This window comes from Podarcis tiliguerta (genome assembly GCF_965153285.1).
Source record: "Podarcis tiliguerta genome assembly, chromosome: 4".
Classification (NCBI taxonomy): Eukaryota; Metazoa; Chordata; class Lepidosauria; order Squamata; family Lacertidae; genus Podarcis; species Podarcis tiliguerta.
In genome coordinates, this window is record NC_139537.1 from 38,424,536 (window position 1) to 38,442,049 (window position 17,514).

Here is a 17,514-nt window from a genome sequence, read left to right on the forward strand (position 1 = left end):
TCGCAGAACGAATTAATTTCGTCTTGCGGGGCACCACTGTATTCCATATATCTTTGAAAAAAGCTTTCCCACCATAGACAATAGCTTTTCAGGGGCAATTTTTTCTCTGGCTGCATCATAAATTTTTGTTTTTCATTTCTTCCTTTTCAAAAACAGGTCCTTATCTGGAGATATTTAATATAAAGTGGATTAATTATTGATCTTTCCCTTGTCATAATCTGCTCCCTTTTTTGGTACAGAGATATTCCATTATTTTTCAATAGTCTAAAACCACCCAGGTTAAATTTCATCATCCATTGCAAAGGCTATAAGTGATGTATCAGGAGATACCTAGGTTGCCCTGCATCATTAACTATTTATATTTCCATTGGAAAGCCTGAAAATAAAATAAAAATGGACCAGCAAGTTTGCTTGTGGGCCTGGAATAGATTTGAGTTTTGTTGGAAAACTAGAATCAATTCTGAATGTCAGCTGCAGTGAAAATTGCGCAGTGAACACCATTAAGTGTTATATCATTTATATTTATCTGAGAATATCAATGTCACATCACGTTTTCCATTCTTATCTGAAGCAATTATTGTACCTTCAATGGAACAAAAACCTCATTCAAAAAAAGAAAGAAAGAAAGAAAAACAGAGAGAGGCAGAAGCACAATAAAGATTCTTTCATGCTTTTCATCCATTCAAAGTGAAATAATCTGCAAAGCTAACATATTTGACAGCATGCATTGCAAACAATGGTAAAGACTGCATTTGCATATTATGCAACAAGACACACAAGGGTCATTTGTAACTTTCCTTTTTAAACAGATTTAAGGTTTTTATTTTTATTTTTGGGTCCTGTGAAATTCCAAAATAACGTTTCAGACTCTCAGGGCAGGTGGGGTGGGGGGCGGAATGCTGAGAAGAATCAAAATGATGACTTAAAAGTTATTGTTTTCACCAGTAAGGACAAAAAACAACAACCCCACACCCCCGTTTTCCCCTGCAACCTTCTCTCTGGTAAAACAGTCTCATTCCACTTTTCTAACTCATCTCTAACCATAACTTGCATAATCTATGCTGCTTGCTTTCCTCTGTGATCTTAAATTGTTACATCTCACCATTGCTAACAGATGGAATGAAGTTGAAAGTAAGTTGAAAAAAGTCCTATTCTTTTCCCCATATATTTATTTTTACATTTCCTGAGTTTTTGAAGCATTTTCCTTCCACATAGCTCACACTCAAGCTTACCCATGAAACAAATTGCTAATAAATGTTAATTATCTATAGTCTTCCTCTGCAGTGATCTGGTATCTGTATTTGGGCATTTTAAATTTGGGCTTGTCTTTGTATGTACTGTGATTCTAATGGCAAATATCCTGCAGTCGATGACAGCAGACTACAAAATCTAGAACTACTGCTGAGCCTTCTGTTTAAATAAAACCCATCTTTAAAATAATCAGGTAGCAGCTTCTTATTTACAAAGGAGGAACAACTATAGGAATAATAAACAGACATCTACATTTTACCCAATTGCCACACTGCTAGGAAGATTATTCTTCATCTAAAGGTAATGATGGAAAACTAAGCTCTTTAATGTTACGGGTGGTGGAATGTCTACTATAGCTCTATATTTAAAGGAAAACATGCAGTTCTTACATAAGCATATATTTCTCAATTTCCTCACTACGCACATGTTTTGCACTTGAATGCTGCTCAGAAATACAACAGGGGAAAATAAGGTATTTATTCATGGATCCCTGAGTACAAAGGATGAAGCCCAGAGATTTTAGATGGTGAAGAAATTCATCTTTGTAAATTCCAATAGGAAATGACCTGATCTGAACCTCTCTTACTAATATATGGATTGGAACTTGACTATCCATTGGATATTGTACTTCGCTGGATGTGCATTGCAGTGTTTGGCTATTTAAATATATCAAAAATGCTATTTTTAGAGGAAAATATGCATGGAAATCTGTATTGAGAGATATATTTAAATTAGTTGTGTGCACTTGACTTGGATGAATACCAAATGCTGAGCAAAAATCGAGATATTTGGGGCTGTCGCAGGATGATGCAGGTGTCTGTCATGGCATCCCAAATTGAGAAGGGTAGTTCCTGAATTTTCAGGGTCACAACAAAGTTTAGGGGATCCAAGACAACTCAGACAGACTCTGACTGCCCAGTCAGGAAATAAATAATATTTTCCTCAGTTTCTTCTTTTGACACCCAATCACTGTGCATGTGGAAGGAATGTCTGTTGTCAACTGGGCAGAAAAATAAAACCAACCAATCTCACAAACTTGTTTTTTTATTCATTACTTCTGCAACATTTTAGGTTACTTGTCTAAGGGTCACATTTACAATCTATGCTGTTTTCATGCAAATTCTTCCCCAAACCACCACCCAAATCCCCTTTCAGTTTTCTGCTCCAAAGCTGAACAAAACAAAGAACTGCTGTACCTATCTTTCTGAAATTTGGCAAGCCTCTTACTTAGGAACATCTCTATGGTATTCTCATACATTTCCCCCACAAAACAATAGAAAAATAAATGAATCATTTTTATCCTTCCAGAACTGTAAAGGACCCCTGTTTCCAGGAAAATCACTGCCCTATCCTTCTGAATTTTGGCATTATTCCCTCAGAATGAGCTAGCCTTCCTGCAAATTCTTCTCAAAAAATAAAATGTTATAAACTACTCTTTTTTTCTATATTTCAAAATTTGAAAGCAGCCCACAGAAAAGAAACACCAAACCTGTTTGTCTGACACTTATCAGGGTTCATCCACTCAGGAGCAGGTGTCATGCTTGAATATTTCAGCCATATATGTCAAAAGGTAACAAAGTTGTAGCTGGTTTTTATTTTCCCATAATAATAAATGGGGAGACATGAAGGTTTGTTTTTCCCAAAGTGACGTTTTGATGCACACCTAAAGGTGAGGCTCCAAAGCAGGGCAACTTTCCAGATCACCAGTGATCTATTCAGCACACACCTCAAATTTAAATATGTGATATGAGATTTGTTCTCTTTAGTAGATTAATGTGGAGATAGAGCAGAACAGAAACTGGCATGGTACTGAAGTAGAGAAATTTGCTACTCTCTAACACAGATGACTGTATTTAACTGAAGCAGTACCTTCTGAAGCGGTTGAGTGTATGAGAAAGCTTTAGCCAGGGGGTGAGAAACTGGACCCAACTCAGCCCACTTAACATGGTTGATAGGTGGGAAGAACAGCACAAATCAACTCCTAGGGATCAGCTGATTGCCAGGGTTTGAAAAATGCCATACATGTGACTTTTGCAGGTGCCACCAATCAGTAAGATCCCGTTTTGCCCAGTAACATCTTTACCTTTACCTTTAACACATCTTTACCTGGGCTTGAGGTTTCTCAATCCTGCTTTTCTTCTGCAAATACGTGTGCCTAAGAGTTTTTTTAATGACTGAATTGGGGTGTACAGTATTAGTAACTAAAGTGTTTAGTTTCCAATGGTCAGTGATCTATAGGCTTTCTGTGTTGAATTTTGCCCCATATTTTCCCCAAATTGTTACCCAATAGCATGTTGTAAAATAAAACAAGCTGCCATTTCAATTGAACACTTGTACTAGAAAACTACAAGCCAATATTAGTATCAATTCTGAAGGTATCTTGAGGGGGGAAATGATAGAAGTTATTATGAAAAGCTAATCTGTAAGACAATAGTCCCTATTTTTCTTTTGACTTAACTGAGACATCTTAATGCTTTCCGTAAAGAAACCCAATGAATCTTTACAAATATATTCATTTCAAAAGACTTAATTATACTGAGCACATGAATAAAACTGGTAAATGAATTGTATTATTGGGTAAATGAATTATATTGAGTAAATGGATTATAATGAATAAATTATAAGTGGTTAAATGAATTACAAGCAAGCTCATAAAGTGGCTAAATTAAATAATTCCATTTCAGCCACTTTAAGTTTTCTTCTCATTTGCGTAAGACAGAAACTTAGTTTAAAAATAAGTATTGCCCATTCTGAATGTTGTAATTTATATCACCAAATCATAACACTTAAACCCTGTATTCATATAATTATTATAATTATAATTATTTTTAAATTTATATCCCATCCTTCTGGCTGGGTTTCCCCAGCGATTTTGGGAGGCTTACAACGTATATCAAAACACAAAGAAACACCAAACATTAATAAACAAAATATCCTATACAAGCAACAAACAAACCAATAAATCAATAGAAACCAATAACAACAATAACAAACTCTTCCCCATCTTTCTTTTTAAACACACAATCAAGACAGCACAACTCTAGTACAGGAATAAAAAGACAGATCACTTATCTCCACCCCCATTCCATCAAAAGTTTATTTTGATAACATCATCAGGGCACCTAACACAATGGTGCAGGTAGTAACACTCTGCCGCCGAGCACCAATTGAGAACCTTTGGAAGAACTTTCTGACTATAAGAGCTGTTTGTAGCCAAACAAACCCCTGTGTTGCAAAGAGAACGTCAGCAATGTCTAGGCAACACGATGACCATGTACATATGCAATAGACAATCTTTATAGAATTCCTTCAAACCATAACACGTACAAAATGAAATCTTTAGTCTCAAAGTCTCTGAAAATCTTTAATGAATCAAGGTACCAGACTTTGTACGATGAAAGACAAGCTGTAATCGGCAAATATGATGTCCAACACTGAACAGTGATTCCGGATATTGACTGCTGTTTTGTAGAATTCTTCATCAGCGTGGTGGGAGGATACAGAATTGCTTCATAAACTAAAGATTTTCAGAGACTTTGAGACTAAATATTTCATTTTGTACTTGTTATGGTTTGAAGGAATTCTATAAAGATTGTCTATTGCGTATGTACATGGTCATCGTATTGCCTAGACATTGCTGAAGGAAGAGCTGCTCAACAGTGGAATGGGCTCCCTCATAAGGTGAGGAACTCTCCTTCATTGGAGGTTGGATGGCCACCTGTCAGGGATGCTTTAGTAACAATTCCTGCCTTGCCAGAGGATTGACTAGATGACCCTTGGGCACTGGTGGAGGAAGGGCGTGCAAGGATGTGGCCCACCCAGGGTGTTATCCCTGAGGGGACGGCACCCCCATGGGCGGCCAGCCCCACCCTCAGGTGCACAGCATGTGTGCCGCTCCAGATGCCGGAACAGCTAGCTCCGCCTCTGCCCTTGGAGGTTCTTTCCAACTCTACAACTCTATGATTTTATGAGATTAAGCAGCCCCAGTTCCCCGGTCAGTAGGTGGTGTGGGCCAGTGATGGAGGCAATGTGTGGTTGTGTCAGCCAATGTGAAAACAGTGGTCAGTACAGACACAAGCCAAAGATGTCAGTGGCTCCTGTCAAGATCTGCTGACCAATCAGAAGCCATATTTCTGAACAGTGTCATCCCAGCTACCCGTTCCCTGTATTGCTGTCTCAAGACATCTACCTGGTAAGGAGCTCTCCCTTTTGGCTGACATTCATCAGGAGCAGCACAGAGCAGAGTTAATGCCTGTCACTGTTGCAATAGTTGCTGCTGCTGACTAACACCGATGGCATGCAGCTCCTCAAATTAAAATAACTCCAATAAACAATGACATATTTTGCAAACTTTCGGAGTAACATCCTGCCACAGCTTTAATTCCACACACCACACAAATACACGGTAGTACAAAGCACACCTATGAGGGATTTCTGCTGATTACGTTCTTTGTCACAGTCTGCTGTTCTGTTTGCTTTGAAGTTCATAGTCTGACAAGAATATTCGGATTTTATCTATTATAATTGGTGATGGGACTGTTTCAAAAGAACAAGCATGAGAATCATTTATTCAGGCGAAAAATAAATAGCTGTGGCTTTAACACCTGAAATTTGTACAGGAACTATTCCTTCAAAAATGTATTATGAAGTATATGATGCATCTAGGCTACTTTGGTGTAATTATAAATGTGTATAACAGCAGCAGCAACAACAACACAAATGGTTTACTGGTTCACCTGGGGGGGATTTAAAGGTACAAATACCTTTAAACTAACATAAGACCGGGGTGTCGGAACTTATCCCAGATATTTCTGGAATTGTTCTGTCATAGGTGAAATGACAACTATGTAAAATAACTTTTCAGAAGTTTGCTTCGAAAACACGTACTGCGTTGACTTTATTGACTTAGTTATTATATTCAGTTATTATTCCCAAGACAGTTTGAAGTACAGCACAATGAAGAAAAACAATGCAATTCATATTAATACAAGAAATAGAAGAGCACATTATAAAGAAAACCAGAAAATCTAAAAATAAAGCAGGACAGATAGATAGATAAATAGAGGATCGATAGATAGATAGATAGATAGATAGATAGATAGATAGATAGATGATAGATAAAAGGTAAAGGTAAAGGTATGCCTGACCATTAGGTCCAGTCATGGACGACTCTGGGTTTCGGCGCTCATCTTGCTTTATTGCCCGAGGGAGCCGGCGAACAGCTTCCGGATCATGTGGCCAGCATGACTAAGCCGCTTCTGGCAAACCAGAGCAGTGCATGGAAACATCGTTTACCTTCTCACCGGAGCAGTACCTATTTATCTACTTGCACTTCGACATGCTTTTGAACTGCTAGGTTGGCAGAAGCAGGGACTGAGCAACAGGAGCTCACCCCATCGTGGGGATTCGAACCGCCGACCTTCTGATCGGCAAGCCCTAGGCTCTGCGGTTTAGACCACAGTGCCACCCATGTCCCTTAGATATAGATAGATAGATTAGATAGATAGATAGATAGATGATAGATAGATAGATGATACACACACACACAGAGAGAGAGAGAGAGAGAGAGAGAGAGAGAGCTTTGATAAATATGAAAGTTTTTACCCAGTGCCTCAAATTTAACAAGGGATGTTACCTAAGACAGTGGTCCTGGGAAGATTTTTGCAGAGCCAGGGTCCACCTCCAAAAAAGGCCTGGCTCTAGTCAACACCCATCTAGTGTTGAGAGAACCTGGATCAGGTTCTCTTATGATTATTATCCCAAAAATTAGGCAGGGCCATGTGGGAGCAAGCAGTGCTTTAGATAACAATTTTTCTTGAAAACAAATTCACTAGCTCTTCTATGAATGTGAGGCTGCTCCAATTTGGCTTCAGTTTCAGGCAGACCCTTATGAGCAGTTTGTTTTATTCTTCTCTAAACCATTTAACTGGTGTTTAAGCTTATCTGTCAGTATTTTAAGAGATCCCTTTCCTATCTGTGTTGATTGATAGATAGATGGGGAGTCTTTGGAAGAGATGGTCCTTAGTCACAGATTGGCCTTTCAGTTTGCTACAATGCTATGATTCCATAACACCAACAGCTTAATGAAACGATCAAAAGGTGAGAGCAACTGTTTCCAAAAAGATGTTGAAAAGACCAAGCTGGTTTATAGAATCTTGTAAAAACCACCCTCTGACAAGAAATAGGAGCTCCGTGCTTTATGTAACAATCCTTGAGAGAGTAAGCTAAATCTATTTTGTCCATCAGAGAGCTGCCCTTTTTAACCATATTGTGGCATTTACTTCCAACCCAGAAAAATGCTTTTACAATGACCCTTTTGCTTTGTCTTCAATGAAAGTGCATGAAAGTTGTTCCCTGACTAAAACTAAATGCTTCTTCATAGTGGATCAAAAGGTGTTGCTTTGTGTATGCAGCTTCCTTTTGTTAGATTTCCTTTTATCCCTGCAACAATTGGATGTTAAAACACGTTTGCCCAAATTGCAATGCCAGTGCATATTCGAAACAGAAAACCACATTCTTATGAATATTTCTGGAGTGCTTTATTTCTTTAGAGTGTGTTGATTTAGATGCCTTTAACTTTTCATAATCCTATTTTAACACAACAAAATAATTGATCTTCTGTACTGTGTATGTGTCTCGTTTGCTACAATACTGCTTCTGCTGCTTCTTTTGTATTGCCACGGCTGTATAAAGGCTGGGAAACATATCGCTGACTAATCTATACCTGAAGAAGTGTCTCTACTCCCATCACTCAGCCCAGACACTGAAGTCCTCCTCCAGGGGTCTTCTGCTGGTTCCCTCACTGAGAGAAATGAAGTTACAGCGAACCAGGCAAAGGGCCTTCTCATTACATTGGTACCTCAGGTTAAGCATGTAATTCGCTCCAGAGGTCCGTTCTTAACCTGAAACTGTTCTTAACCTGAAGAACCACTTTAGCTAATGGGGCCTTCTGCTGCTGCCACGCCACCGGAGCATGATTTCTGTTCTCATCCTGAAGCAAAGTTCTTAACCCGAGGTACTATTTCTGGGTTAGCGGAGTCTGTAGCCTGAAGCGTATGTAACCTGAAGTGTATGTAACCCAAGGTACCACTGTAGTGGCGCCTGCCCTGTGGAGGAGATAAAGAATAACAGAAGTTTTAGAAGACATCTGAAGGCAGCCCTGTATTTTTAACATTCAATGTTTTATTTTGTAAGTCGCCCAGAGTGGCTGGGGAAACCCAGCCTGATAGGCAGGATATAAATAATGAAATTGTTGTTGTTGTTGTTAGTTTATTACAATATGTCTATATAAACAGGTTTGTGAGGTTCACCTAAAAATGATATGGATCTTAAAGAAAAGAATTAAATATTATTATCCTAAAGTCAACATTTCCTCCCAATGATGCTGGTTGTGGGAATTTTATGCCTCACCTTTACCACCTGAGTAACTGTACAATGTAAAATGTAGTCAACCACAGCTGATAACAGCTGGAAGCCTTGCTGACCTTCCATGTTTGATTTTGCCATGACATCTCTTCTGTCTTTTGCCTTTGAATGTGATCTGCAATGAAGCCATTACATTTAATTTCTCATAAGTGGATTTTTCCTACAGAAATATAACAATTTCTAACACATTCATATTGTGCATTTAGAGTCACTAATTTACATTTATAAAATGCATTGCTGGCATTGAGAGTTTTATCTATTGTCACATAAAGTCTGAAGGTCTTATCAATGGGGAGAAAACACCAAGAATAAATCAATGTACGTAAAAGAAGTAGTAGAAGAAGAACCCAACAAATTTCTTATTGACAGCTGCTGAAGAAAGCTTGCTGTTCAATTCAACTATATAATGGCTTTTAAATGAGGAGGAAAGTTACTGAAGCTTTTATTTTGCATTGAGCTGCTGAAGTAATGTTGAGCTTACTGCGAGCACTTATCAGAACCCTGAGAAATCTAACGTTTATGTTGTTGTTTTTAAAGTTTCCAAGTGAAGCTGCCACAAAATGTTGCAGTATGGAGCACTACGGTTCAGAATTCCAGCCACTCAGTTTCATTCCTTACCTTGTTCTGCCAGTTTTCTTCCTCTGACCTGCCTTGGTATTCCATCACCACTAAGAATGTTAATTCTTCATTGGTCTACACTGGGTTTTGTCCCCTTCTTCATGTTGGAAATCAAGCGTTTATCAGGAGAAACTGGCAACTCTCCCAGGCACCTGGCTTGGTCTCCTGTTGACCTCCCTGTCTGCTTTCCCGGCAAGATCCAGGCAGAGGTCGCGATAGGCGATCCTTCTCAGTGTGAGAAGAACACACCCCTCTTTCCTGCCCCCCCCCCGGCAGGGGAAAGAGATAGACAGAAAACGTATTTACATGCCTTTATTTCTGTCTTTGCAGCGTTACAAAAAACATGACTGCTCTCTTCAAACTCCAGCAGTCGAGAGAGCAAACACTTCCTGTACAGCTCATATTACACTCTGAGCTAATTCCGGTGCCCTCTGTTTCCCATGGACAGTCTCAACATCATGTGATGTTTTCAAGCAAGCAGCTCGCAGCAGCATTGCTTCTATATCGTAACACTTCAGAGGGGTTTTTTTTTTTTAATCCCTAAAACATTTACCTAAACATTTTTTTGGTTTGGTTTGGTTTTTGTAAATGATGCATATTTCCCAAGCATGCTGCTGTTCCTCTGATTTGCTTTGAAGGTGCTGTTTTAACTACAGTGGTACCTTGGTTCTCAAACGCCTTGGTACTCAATCAACTTGGAACCCAAACACTGCAAACCCGGAAGTGTTCTAGTTTGCAAACTTTTTTCGGAAGCCGAACATGCTCCGTTTTAAGGGCCACACTTCCATTTTGAGTGTTACGCTGAGGTCTGACTGTTTTTGCTATTTATTTTGCATTTTTGTTTTTGCAGCTTTTTTGTTTTGTTTTTGTGACTGTGTGGAACCCAGTTCAGCTACTGTTTGATTGATTGATTGATTGATTGTGGGACTGCAGTATGTACATTGTTTATTGCTTTCATTTTATGGAGCAATGGTCTTGTTAAATAGTAAAATTCATGTTAAATTGCTGTTTTAGAGGTTGTTTTTAAAAGTCTGGAACGGATTAATCCATTACTTTCTATGGGAAACTGAACCTTGGTTTAGGAACGGACTTCCAGAACAGATTAAGTGAAATATTTCTATATGCTACGGTGGCGGCCTGAACACTAGTAGCAAAGAACTGGAAAGGGGAAAATCTTCCGACTATAATGGATTGGCAGAATAAGTTACAAGAATATGTGGAAATGGCACAATTGACCAACAGCCTAAGGGGCAAGACAAGAATTTGCACAAAAATGGGATAAATACAAGAGATATGTACAAAAATATACCAGTGGTTTTTCGTCTATGGCTGCATTTGAATGACCTTGTACAAAGAAATATAGGAGAAATATAATTAACGGTACAAATTGTTGTAAGAATGTATTAGAGAATATATAAGGAATAGATTAATAATGATAGGTACATTCACTATTAGAATAAAAGCATGCAATGGGAATTGACAGGCAGTCCAAAGTTTTTATAATATTTTTTGTTAATAACTTTTGTTAATAATCTTTAATACCTGCATAAAAAGTAGTATAAACATAGCTGAAGCTTAAGGTTTATAACGATGTAAGAAAAGACAAGTATGTGTTTTTTGTGTGTCTGTGTGTATGTATATGATTGAAATCTCAATTTACTCTACAAGATGTACTATATATATGTAATGTATTGTAAGACTATTAATAAAGCTTGTCACATTGCAAATAAATAAATAATTTAAAAAAATACAAAACGTATTATGTTTGAGAGCCAAGGTGCCACTCTACATGCTTTGTTTGTTTGTTTGTTTGTTTGTTTGATTGATTGATTGATTGATTGATTTCTTACCATAAGAATACAGGAAGAGGCCAACCAGATGCCTGTTTGAAACCTGCAAGTGGGACACGAATGTAACAGCTCCCCTTGGTTTTCAGCAACTGGTATTCAGAAGCATTATTACCTCCAACCATGGAGAAAGGGCATAACCCTCATGAATAGTAGCCATAGATTCCTATATCCTCCATAAAAATCATCTCTCTCTCTCTCTCTCTCTTTCATTCATGGTGTGTACTTCCAAAAATGGAGGACGCAAGTTGTTTTCATAGCAAATGCAAAATTACCAAACATGCTCCTCAATCAACTTGTCTCAGCTTTGGCAGATTTCTTACCCAGGTACATCTCCCTTGTGTCCCAGATTTTTTAACTGATTTGCACCCCGCACCCCTACAAAACTAGGTCAGGGAACATGATTTCTATTTTCCCATTCCAAAATTGCAATGTCTGCCTTTGCAAAAGGATGCTGCTCTTATGTTTCTGAAATTTGGCAGGCTTCATCTCCTCAGAAGGAGTTAACATGCTTGCAGTTCACATCCAATTCTGACAGGAAATGAAAAAAGCTAGAGAGCGTATGTGTCTCTGTTTAAAATTTGCCTGGCTTAATGCACTCCTTTGCCCAAGAATCTCATCCACTTGTAAAAAAGGAAACAAAACGTTATAGTCCCTGTTATAGTCAGTGTAGTGGGGGTGCATGAAATAAAGCTTTCGATTTAACGAATCACCTTTAGATTCAAATTATGCAATGAATCAGAATGGTACAGATCAAATCCAAAGCAGACAGAGCTGCTTCTACATGCTACAAATGCAAAATGAATTTTGTGGACACATATGCCCTCTATGTCTGTCTATATCAATATATATGTTTTGTTTCCTATCCAGCCTGATGAAGAATTCTGGAGAACTTCCACAAGTGACATCTTGGTTTACCTAATAAAGGTATTGATCGAATATCGACTTTGGATTTTTTTGCTTGTAGTCCAACATGCTTGCTTTTGCTTTTTAGGTTACCAATGTGTCATGCGTGTTGCACAGTTGTTTCAAGAATGAGTAAAGGCAAGCAGCTGGCTATAAAGTCACCATAGTGTAAATTCTACAGCTATTAAGAGCGATTTATTATCTTGTACAAACTTTCCACATGCAGTAAATTTACTAAGACAGATGTTAAAACTAATGTAATGTCTGTTTGCGTCAAACTATGGTACAGTTGAGGGTGTTAAAGTAGCTGAGACATACAAAGAGACATCATGTTATTTAAAGTTCTTTAGAATATTTATTTGAAACAACTAAGAATTATATACGTCGTTTCCTGTTTCTTATAGTAAGCGTTATTTAGCTTCATTATATTTCCTGACGTATACAATTTAATGGAACTTCTGTGGGAGACTAATCTTGTGAAAGGACATCAGCAAAAAAAATTGAGACTGCAACTAATTCACAAAGGAGACTTCTTCCAGGCTAATAATTGCACCTGACTTTATGAGAAATGATGCTATTATCTCATTGCTTCTTAACAATAACAGAAATAGATATAGATGATATAGATATATTGGTAAATCCCAGCTTGCTGAGGTGGAACCTTGTTATGTGATGTAATATGATCAGGGCTGGCTCCAGGTTTCTGAGGTTTCTTGTCAGAGGATATCACTGGGGTCCCTTGTCTTTTTGATTTCCTTCTTAAACCACCTTCCTCCCTGCTCTTGGTCCATCCCTTTAAAGTAAGACCAACCTTAACCAATATGGCAATCCCCTAACATAAAACAAAAACAATACAACTTTTTTAATTTTAGAAGTAATTTTAGAAGTAATCAGTGACATTTCGTCATCTTTGAATGGATGCATCACTCTTCCCACACATCTAAAATTAACTTGGATCTCTCTACTATGATTTTCCACTACATTCCCTTTTTGGGAGGGAGCTAATATTATAATATTCTTTGGCAGGCAAAGTATGCTATTTACTTATTCAAATCTAATTTTTGTTTCATATTGGGGTATCTTCATATCTGATATTATAGCAACACTCATAAGAACATAAAGAAGAGCTCTGCTGGATCATTCAAAAAGTACATCTAGTTGAGTATCTTCTTTTCCCAGTGGCCAACCAAAAGCTTATAGGATGTCTGCAAGCAGGACCTGAGTTCTATAGTAACTCATCCCCACCCACTTTGTGATTCCCAGCAACTGGAATTCAGAAGTATACTGCCTCCCACAGTGGAGGCATTACATAACCATTATGGCTAGTAAAAGGTAAAGGACCCCTGGACGGTGAAGTCCAGACAAAGGCAACTATGGGGTTGCGGCACTCATCTCGCTTTCAGGCCAAGGGAGCCAGCATTTGTCCACAGACAGCTTTCCAGGTTATGTGGCCAGCATGACTAAACCACTTCTGGCACAATGGGACACCGTGACAGAAACCAGAGCGCATGGAAATGCTATTTACTTTCCCGCCACAGCGGTACCTATTTATATACTTGTACTGGCATGCTTTCAAACTGCTAGGTTGGCAGGAGCTGGGGCAGAACAACAGGAGCTCACCCCATCACGGGGATTTGAACAGCCGACCTTCTGATCAGCAAGCCCAAGAGGCTCAGTGGTTTAGACCGTGGCCAGTAGCTTTTGAAAGCCTTATTCATTTCTTAAAACTGAATTATATATAATTTCAAACAACAAATTCATATGTAAAATACAAATGCATACACTACATATAAAGATGAGTCAAATACTGCATGGGTTATTAAAAGATAACAATTCTATAACTAGAATTATTCCTTCTCCACCTGCCGCTAAGGTATGTGTACATGTAATGCAAAACTGGTAAACTTTACATTCAGTAAAATTTGTTGTTGTTTTATTATTTTTATTTGTAATCCACCATGGGAGCGCTTTGCTCTGAATTGTATCTTTTTTAAAATAATGAAAAGTAGGGAGAATACTACCTATGGCTCATTTTGTTTCATTAGTTCTTGGAAACTTTATTTAAAATTTAAAAAGACATTACCACAAGTGATTATTTTTCAAAAATTACCACATGGATGCTTTTGTGGAGATTCCAGCATTGCAGGGGGTTGGACTAGATGAGCCTTGGGTTCCATCTCTACAATTCTATGACTCTATTATAACAAGATAATAAGTCATGGTAGTGGTTTCTGTTTGCAAATTGCCTCTTAGATGTAGGAATACAATAATCAGCCATATATTTGCTTCCCAAAATTGTATTTCCTGCATTTAAAATTCTAACTACAATGTCACAAAGTTCTACTTTTAGAAAATGTGATCTGTCTGATCGGTTTTAAAATGAATCATAGAATGGTGGAGCTGGGAGTTCAAAAAGTCAGTTGTTACCGTTTCCACACAGAAGACCCTTTTGGTAAGTGGATATAAAGCTGCATCTACCATTTCTCTCCAGAGAACAAGGTGAAGTGACAAAGAAAGAGCTACTGTTACAAGGATAGCTCTGAATTTAGAATCTAATTTTAATAAAATGCATTATTCAGATTAATGAGGGTGTCAAAAACATTCATTAAATTACTGGTCTTGAATGTGAATAGGAGATGTTAACTAAGTGCACATTGTTCCAATGAATCTCAGAGATGAGATGTGCAGAAGAGTTAATCAGGAATGTAGGTGTCCTGCAATACAATGGTAACCTTTCCATTTTAAACTGACAAAGCAGAGAACCCATGTGCGGAAAATCTGCAGAAAAATGCAGTGAATACATAAACAAAATGTGTATGAAAGTTCTCATGAAGAAAAATTATCTGTCTCTACAAAAAAAGCCAAGAGGGATATTATACTAAAGGGTGTTATATTACAGCTATTTATCTCTCTGTTTTCTCTGCCAGATCTTTTAAATCCTGTATCAGTATGGGGTGGGGGTTGGCTGTTGTTTTTAAGAAAATATCACCTTGTCTACCTTGTATGGAGATGTAGCTGCTTCCACCAGGAAACAAAACAGGAAGTTTATTTGTGTTGCCAATGGAAGAAAGTAATAGCCTTCTCTCATTCACACAACATGCCCTGGAACATAAGATAAATACATAAGATAAATTGTAATGGTTCTAGGGGTTGCTCGTGCGTAAGCTTGTCCCAACGTCTGGCTGGGTTGCCTGAGTGAACCTTTCCTGTCCGGGCAGCCACTCGCCCGTGACCATCTCAATCGCTGGCAGAATCCATCAGTGGGCATTTCTTAAACTTCTTCCAGCAAAGAAGTTCTTTGACGCCAAGTCTTCTCCTACTCTCCCTGTACGGAAGCCTTCTGCGCAAGGAGGGCGTGGGCAGCAGAGGACCCCTTCTCTCCCCGCTGGTTCCCGGCAAGGAGTCATGGGATCGCCTCGCCGATTCCCCCATCTCCCCCCCTTCTCCACTGGAGCTACGCTGATTCTCTCCCCCAGAAGATGGGCTGCCCCTCCCACTCCCAGGACGCTCTCTGGGATCCCTTCGGAGCTTGCTCTCTCCCTCAGACACTGATGGCAGTTCCCTGACATAAATCAAATGCACTCAGCAGAGTTTAACATATCTAGATTAGACTGTTGTTACCTCCTCTGTGTGGGATTGGCTTTAAAAAGTACCTGGAAACGTCTTCTTAAAAAGTCCCCCCCACCCCGCTTTATTTTAACATAATGACCATTACTAACAACCCAAAAGTGCAGTAGCATAACATATACCAAGCAAGCAAGCAAGCAAACAAACAAAAATAATAAGAGGAAGAAATGGTAACACACCAATAGGAATCAACACATCCATATTTCCCAAGCTGGCATGGACAGCGAAAATTTGGCATTTAAGTCCAAAGCATAAGGGGAGAAAAATCTCACCCAATGAAATAAAAGCATTCTGATTCCTCCATGCTTTTACAGACATGCAATTAATGTGTTATTTTTTCCTCAATAGCCAAAATCCATAAGTTCTTATACCACAAAGACAAATAGAGTTTTTTCAAGGTTTTCCTTGCTGTGCTATTAAAAGCCTAGGAGCATATTAAAAGTTCTTTAGGGCAACAAGTTTTCATATTATCATGTTACGAAGAGGCCTGAAAGGCACTTTTAAAAAATATATTTCTTTTTATGAAAGATTTTCATTTGATTTTCAACAAAATATGAACAGAATGTTAAGTTTCCTCCAGTTCCGGCCTACTCCCCTCCAAACAGAAGGTTGTGCCAGATTTTACCATAAACCTGTTTAAGAAGTTGGTGGGTGCTAGTCTTCAGAGTGTTCATTTTATAAAGGGGTACCATATTTCTTGATATACTTGAGACCAGAATAATGAAACCCAAGGGCATTTCCACCACAAAGAAGGAATGTCCCTCAAAGCCCACAGCACCACCAGCTATCCTGTGTTGATTGCAATGCAAGATGAATCATCTGCACAAGTGTACAATACCATCTCTGCACACCTCTAAGGGTACATTCCCTCACATATGATAAAACAGATTTATAAGGCTGAGCTGCCACAGTTATTTCCATTCAGATTCCTCTATTTGAACATTTAAATTCTTACTCCAAGAAGATTTAAGGACCGCTAAAGGACCAGTGATAAGTTTCAAAAGCTCTGCAAGACTGATAGAGACCAACCTTTTGCCTCTGTGTCCTTGATTCAATGCAATAGATTGAAAATAGGTCAGAGATTGATTAGCTTGCGCTTTAAGTGACTGGTCTGCCAATATATGGTGAAGTTGATACTCCTGTAACCTGGAACATCATCGCATGCAAAATGCAGTGGCAAGGCTAAGGATAGGAGACTGTTTTATTCAGCCACGTGGAATAATGTTGCTCTAGTGTGTTTCCACTTTCACAGAAGGTCTACCTCCTTCACAAAACAAAAAGCAAAACAAAAAGCAAAATGCATGAAACTTTTTGTTTTCTCTTTAAAGGGGGCATCCTAAATATTCTAACTAGCTGAAATAGATAACCAAGGCTGCAATCCTCAAACACATACTTGAGAGTAAGCCTCACTAAAAGCAATGGAATTCACCATTGACTAGGAATGTATTTTCTACGAGTTTAAATTTCAAATGATATCAAGTGTCGTGTGTCAGATCCCAGACCAGAATAAATATCTGAATTTTGAAGTATTTCTTCCAATTTGTGCTTCAAATTTAGTGCACCGGGGCATTTTATTTTCTGTATTGCACAGCCCTTTGTTCAGAGGATAGAGTTGGAAATCAATTCTGAAAAATATAAATGCTTTCGTACTAATGAACAAATCTAATGGCAATCGTATGCATTGATTTGGGTTGGATCTGGTTTCAAAATGGACTGTGCACACGTTCTTTTTTTCACTTTAATATTTAACAGCAAAATAGACCACTGAAGAAAGGGGATTTATCCAATTATTATCAGCAAAGTAGCTTTAACTTCCTTCAGATATCCACTATTAAGATAT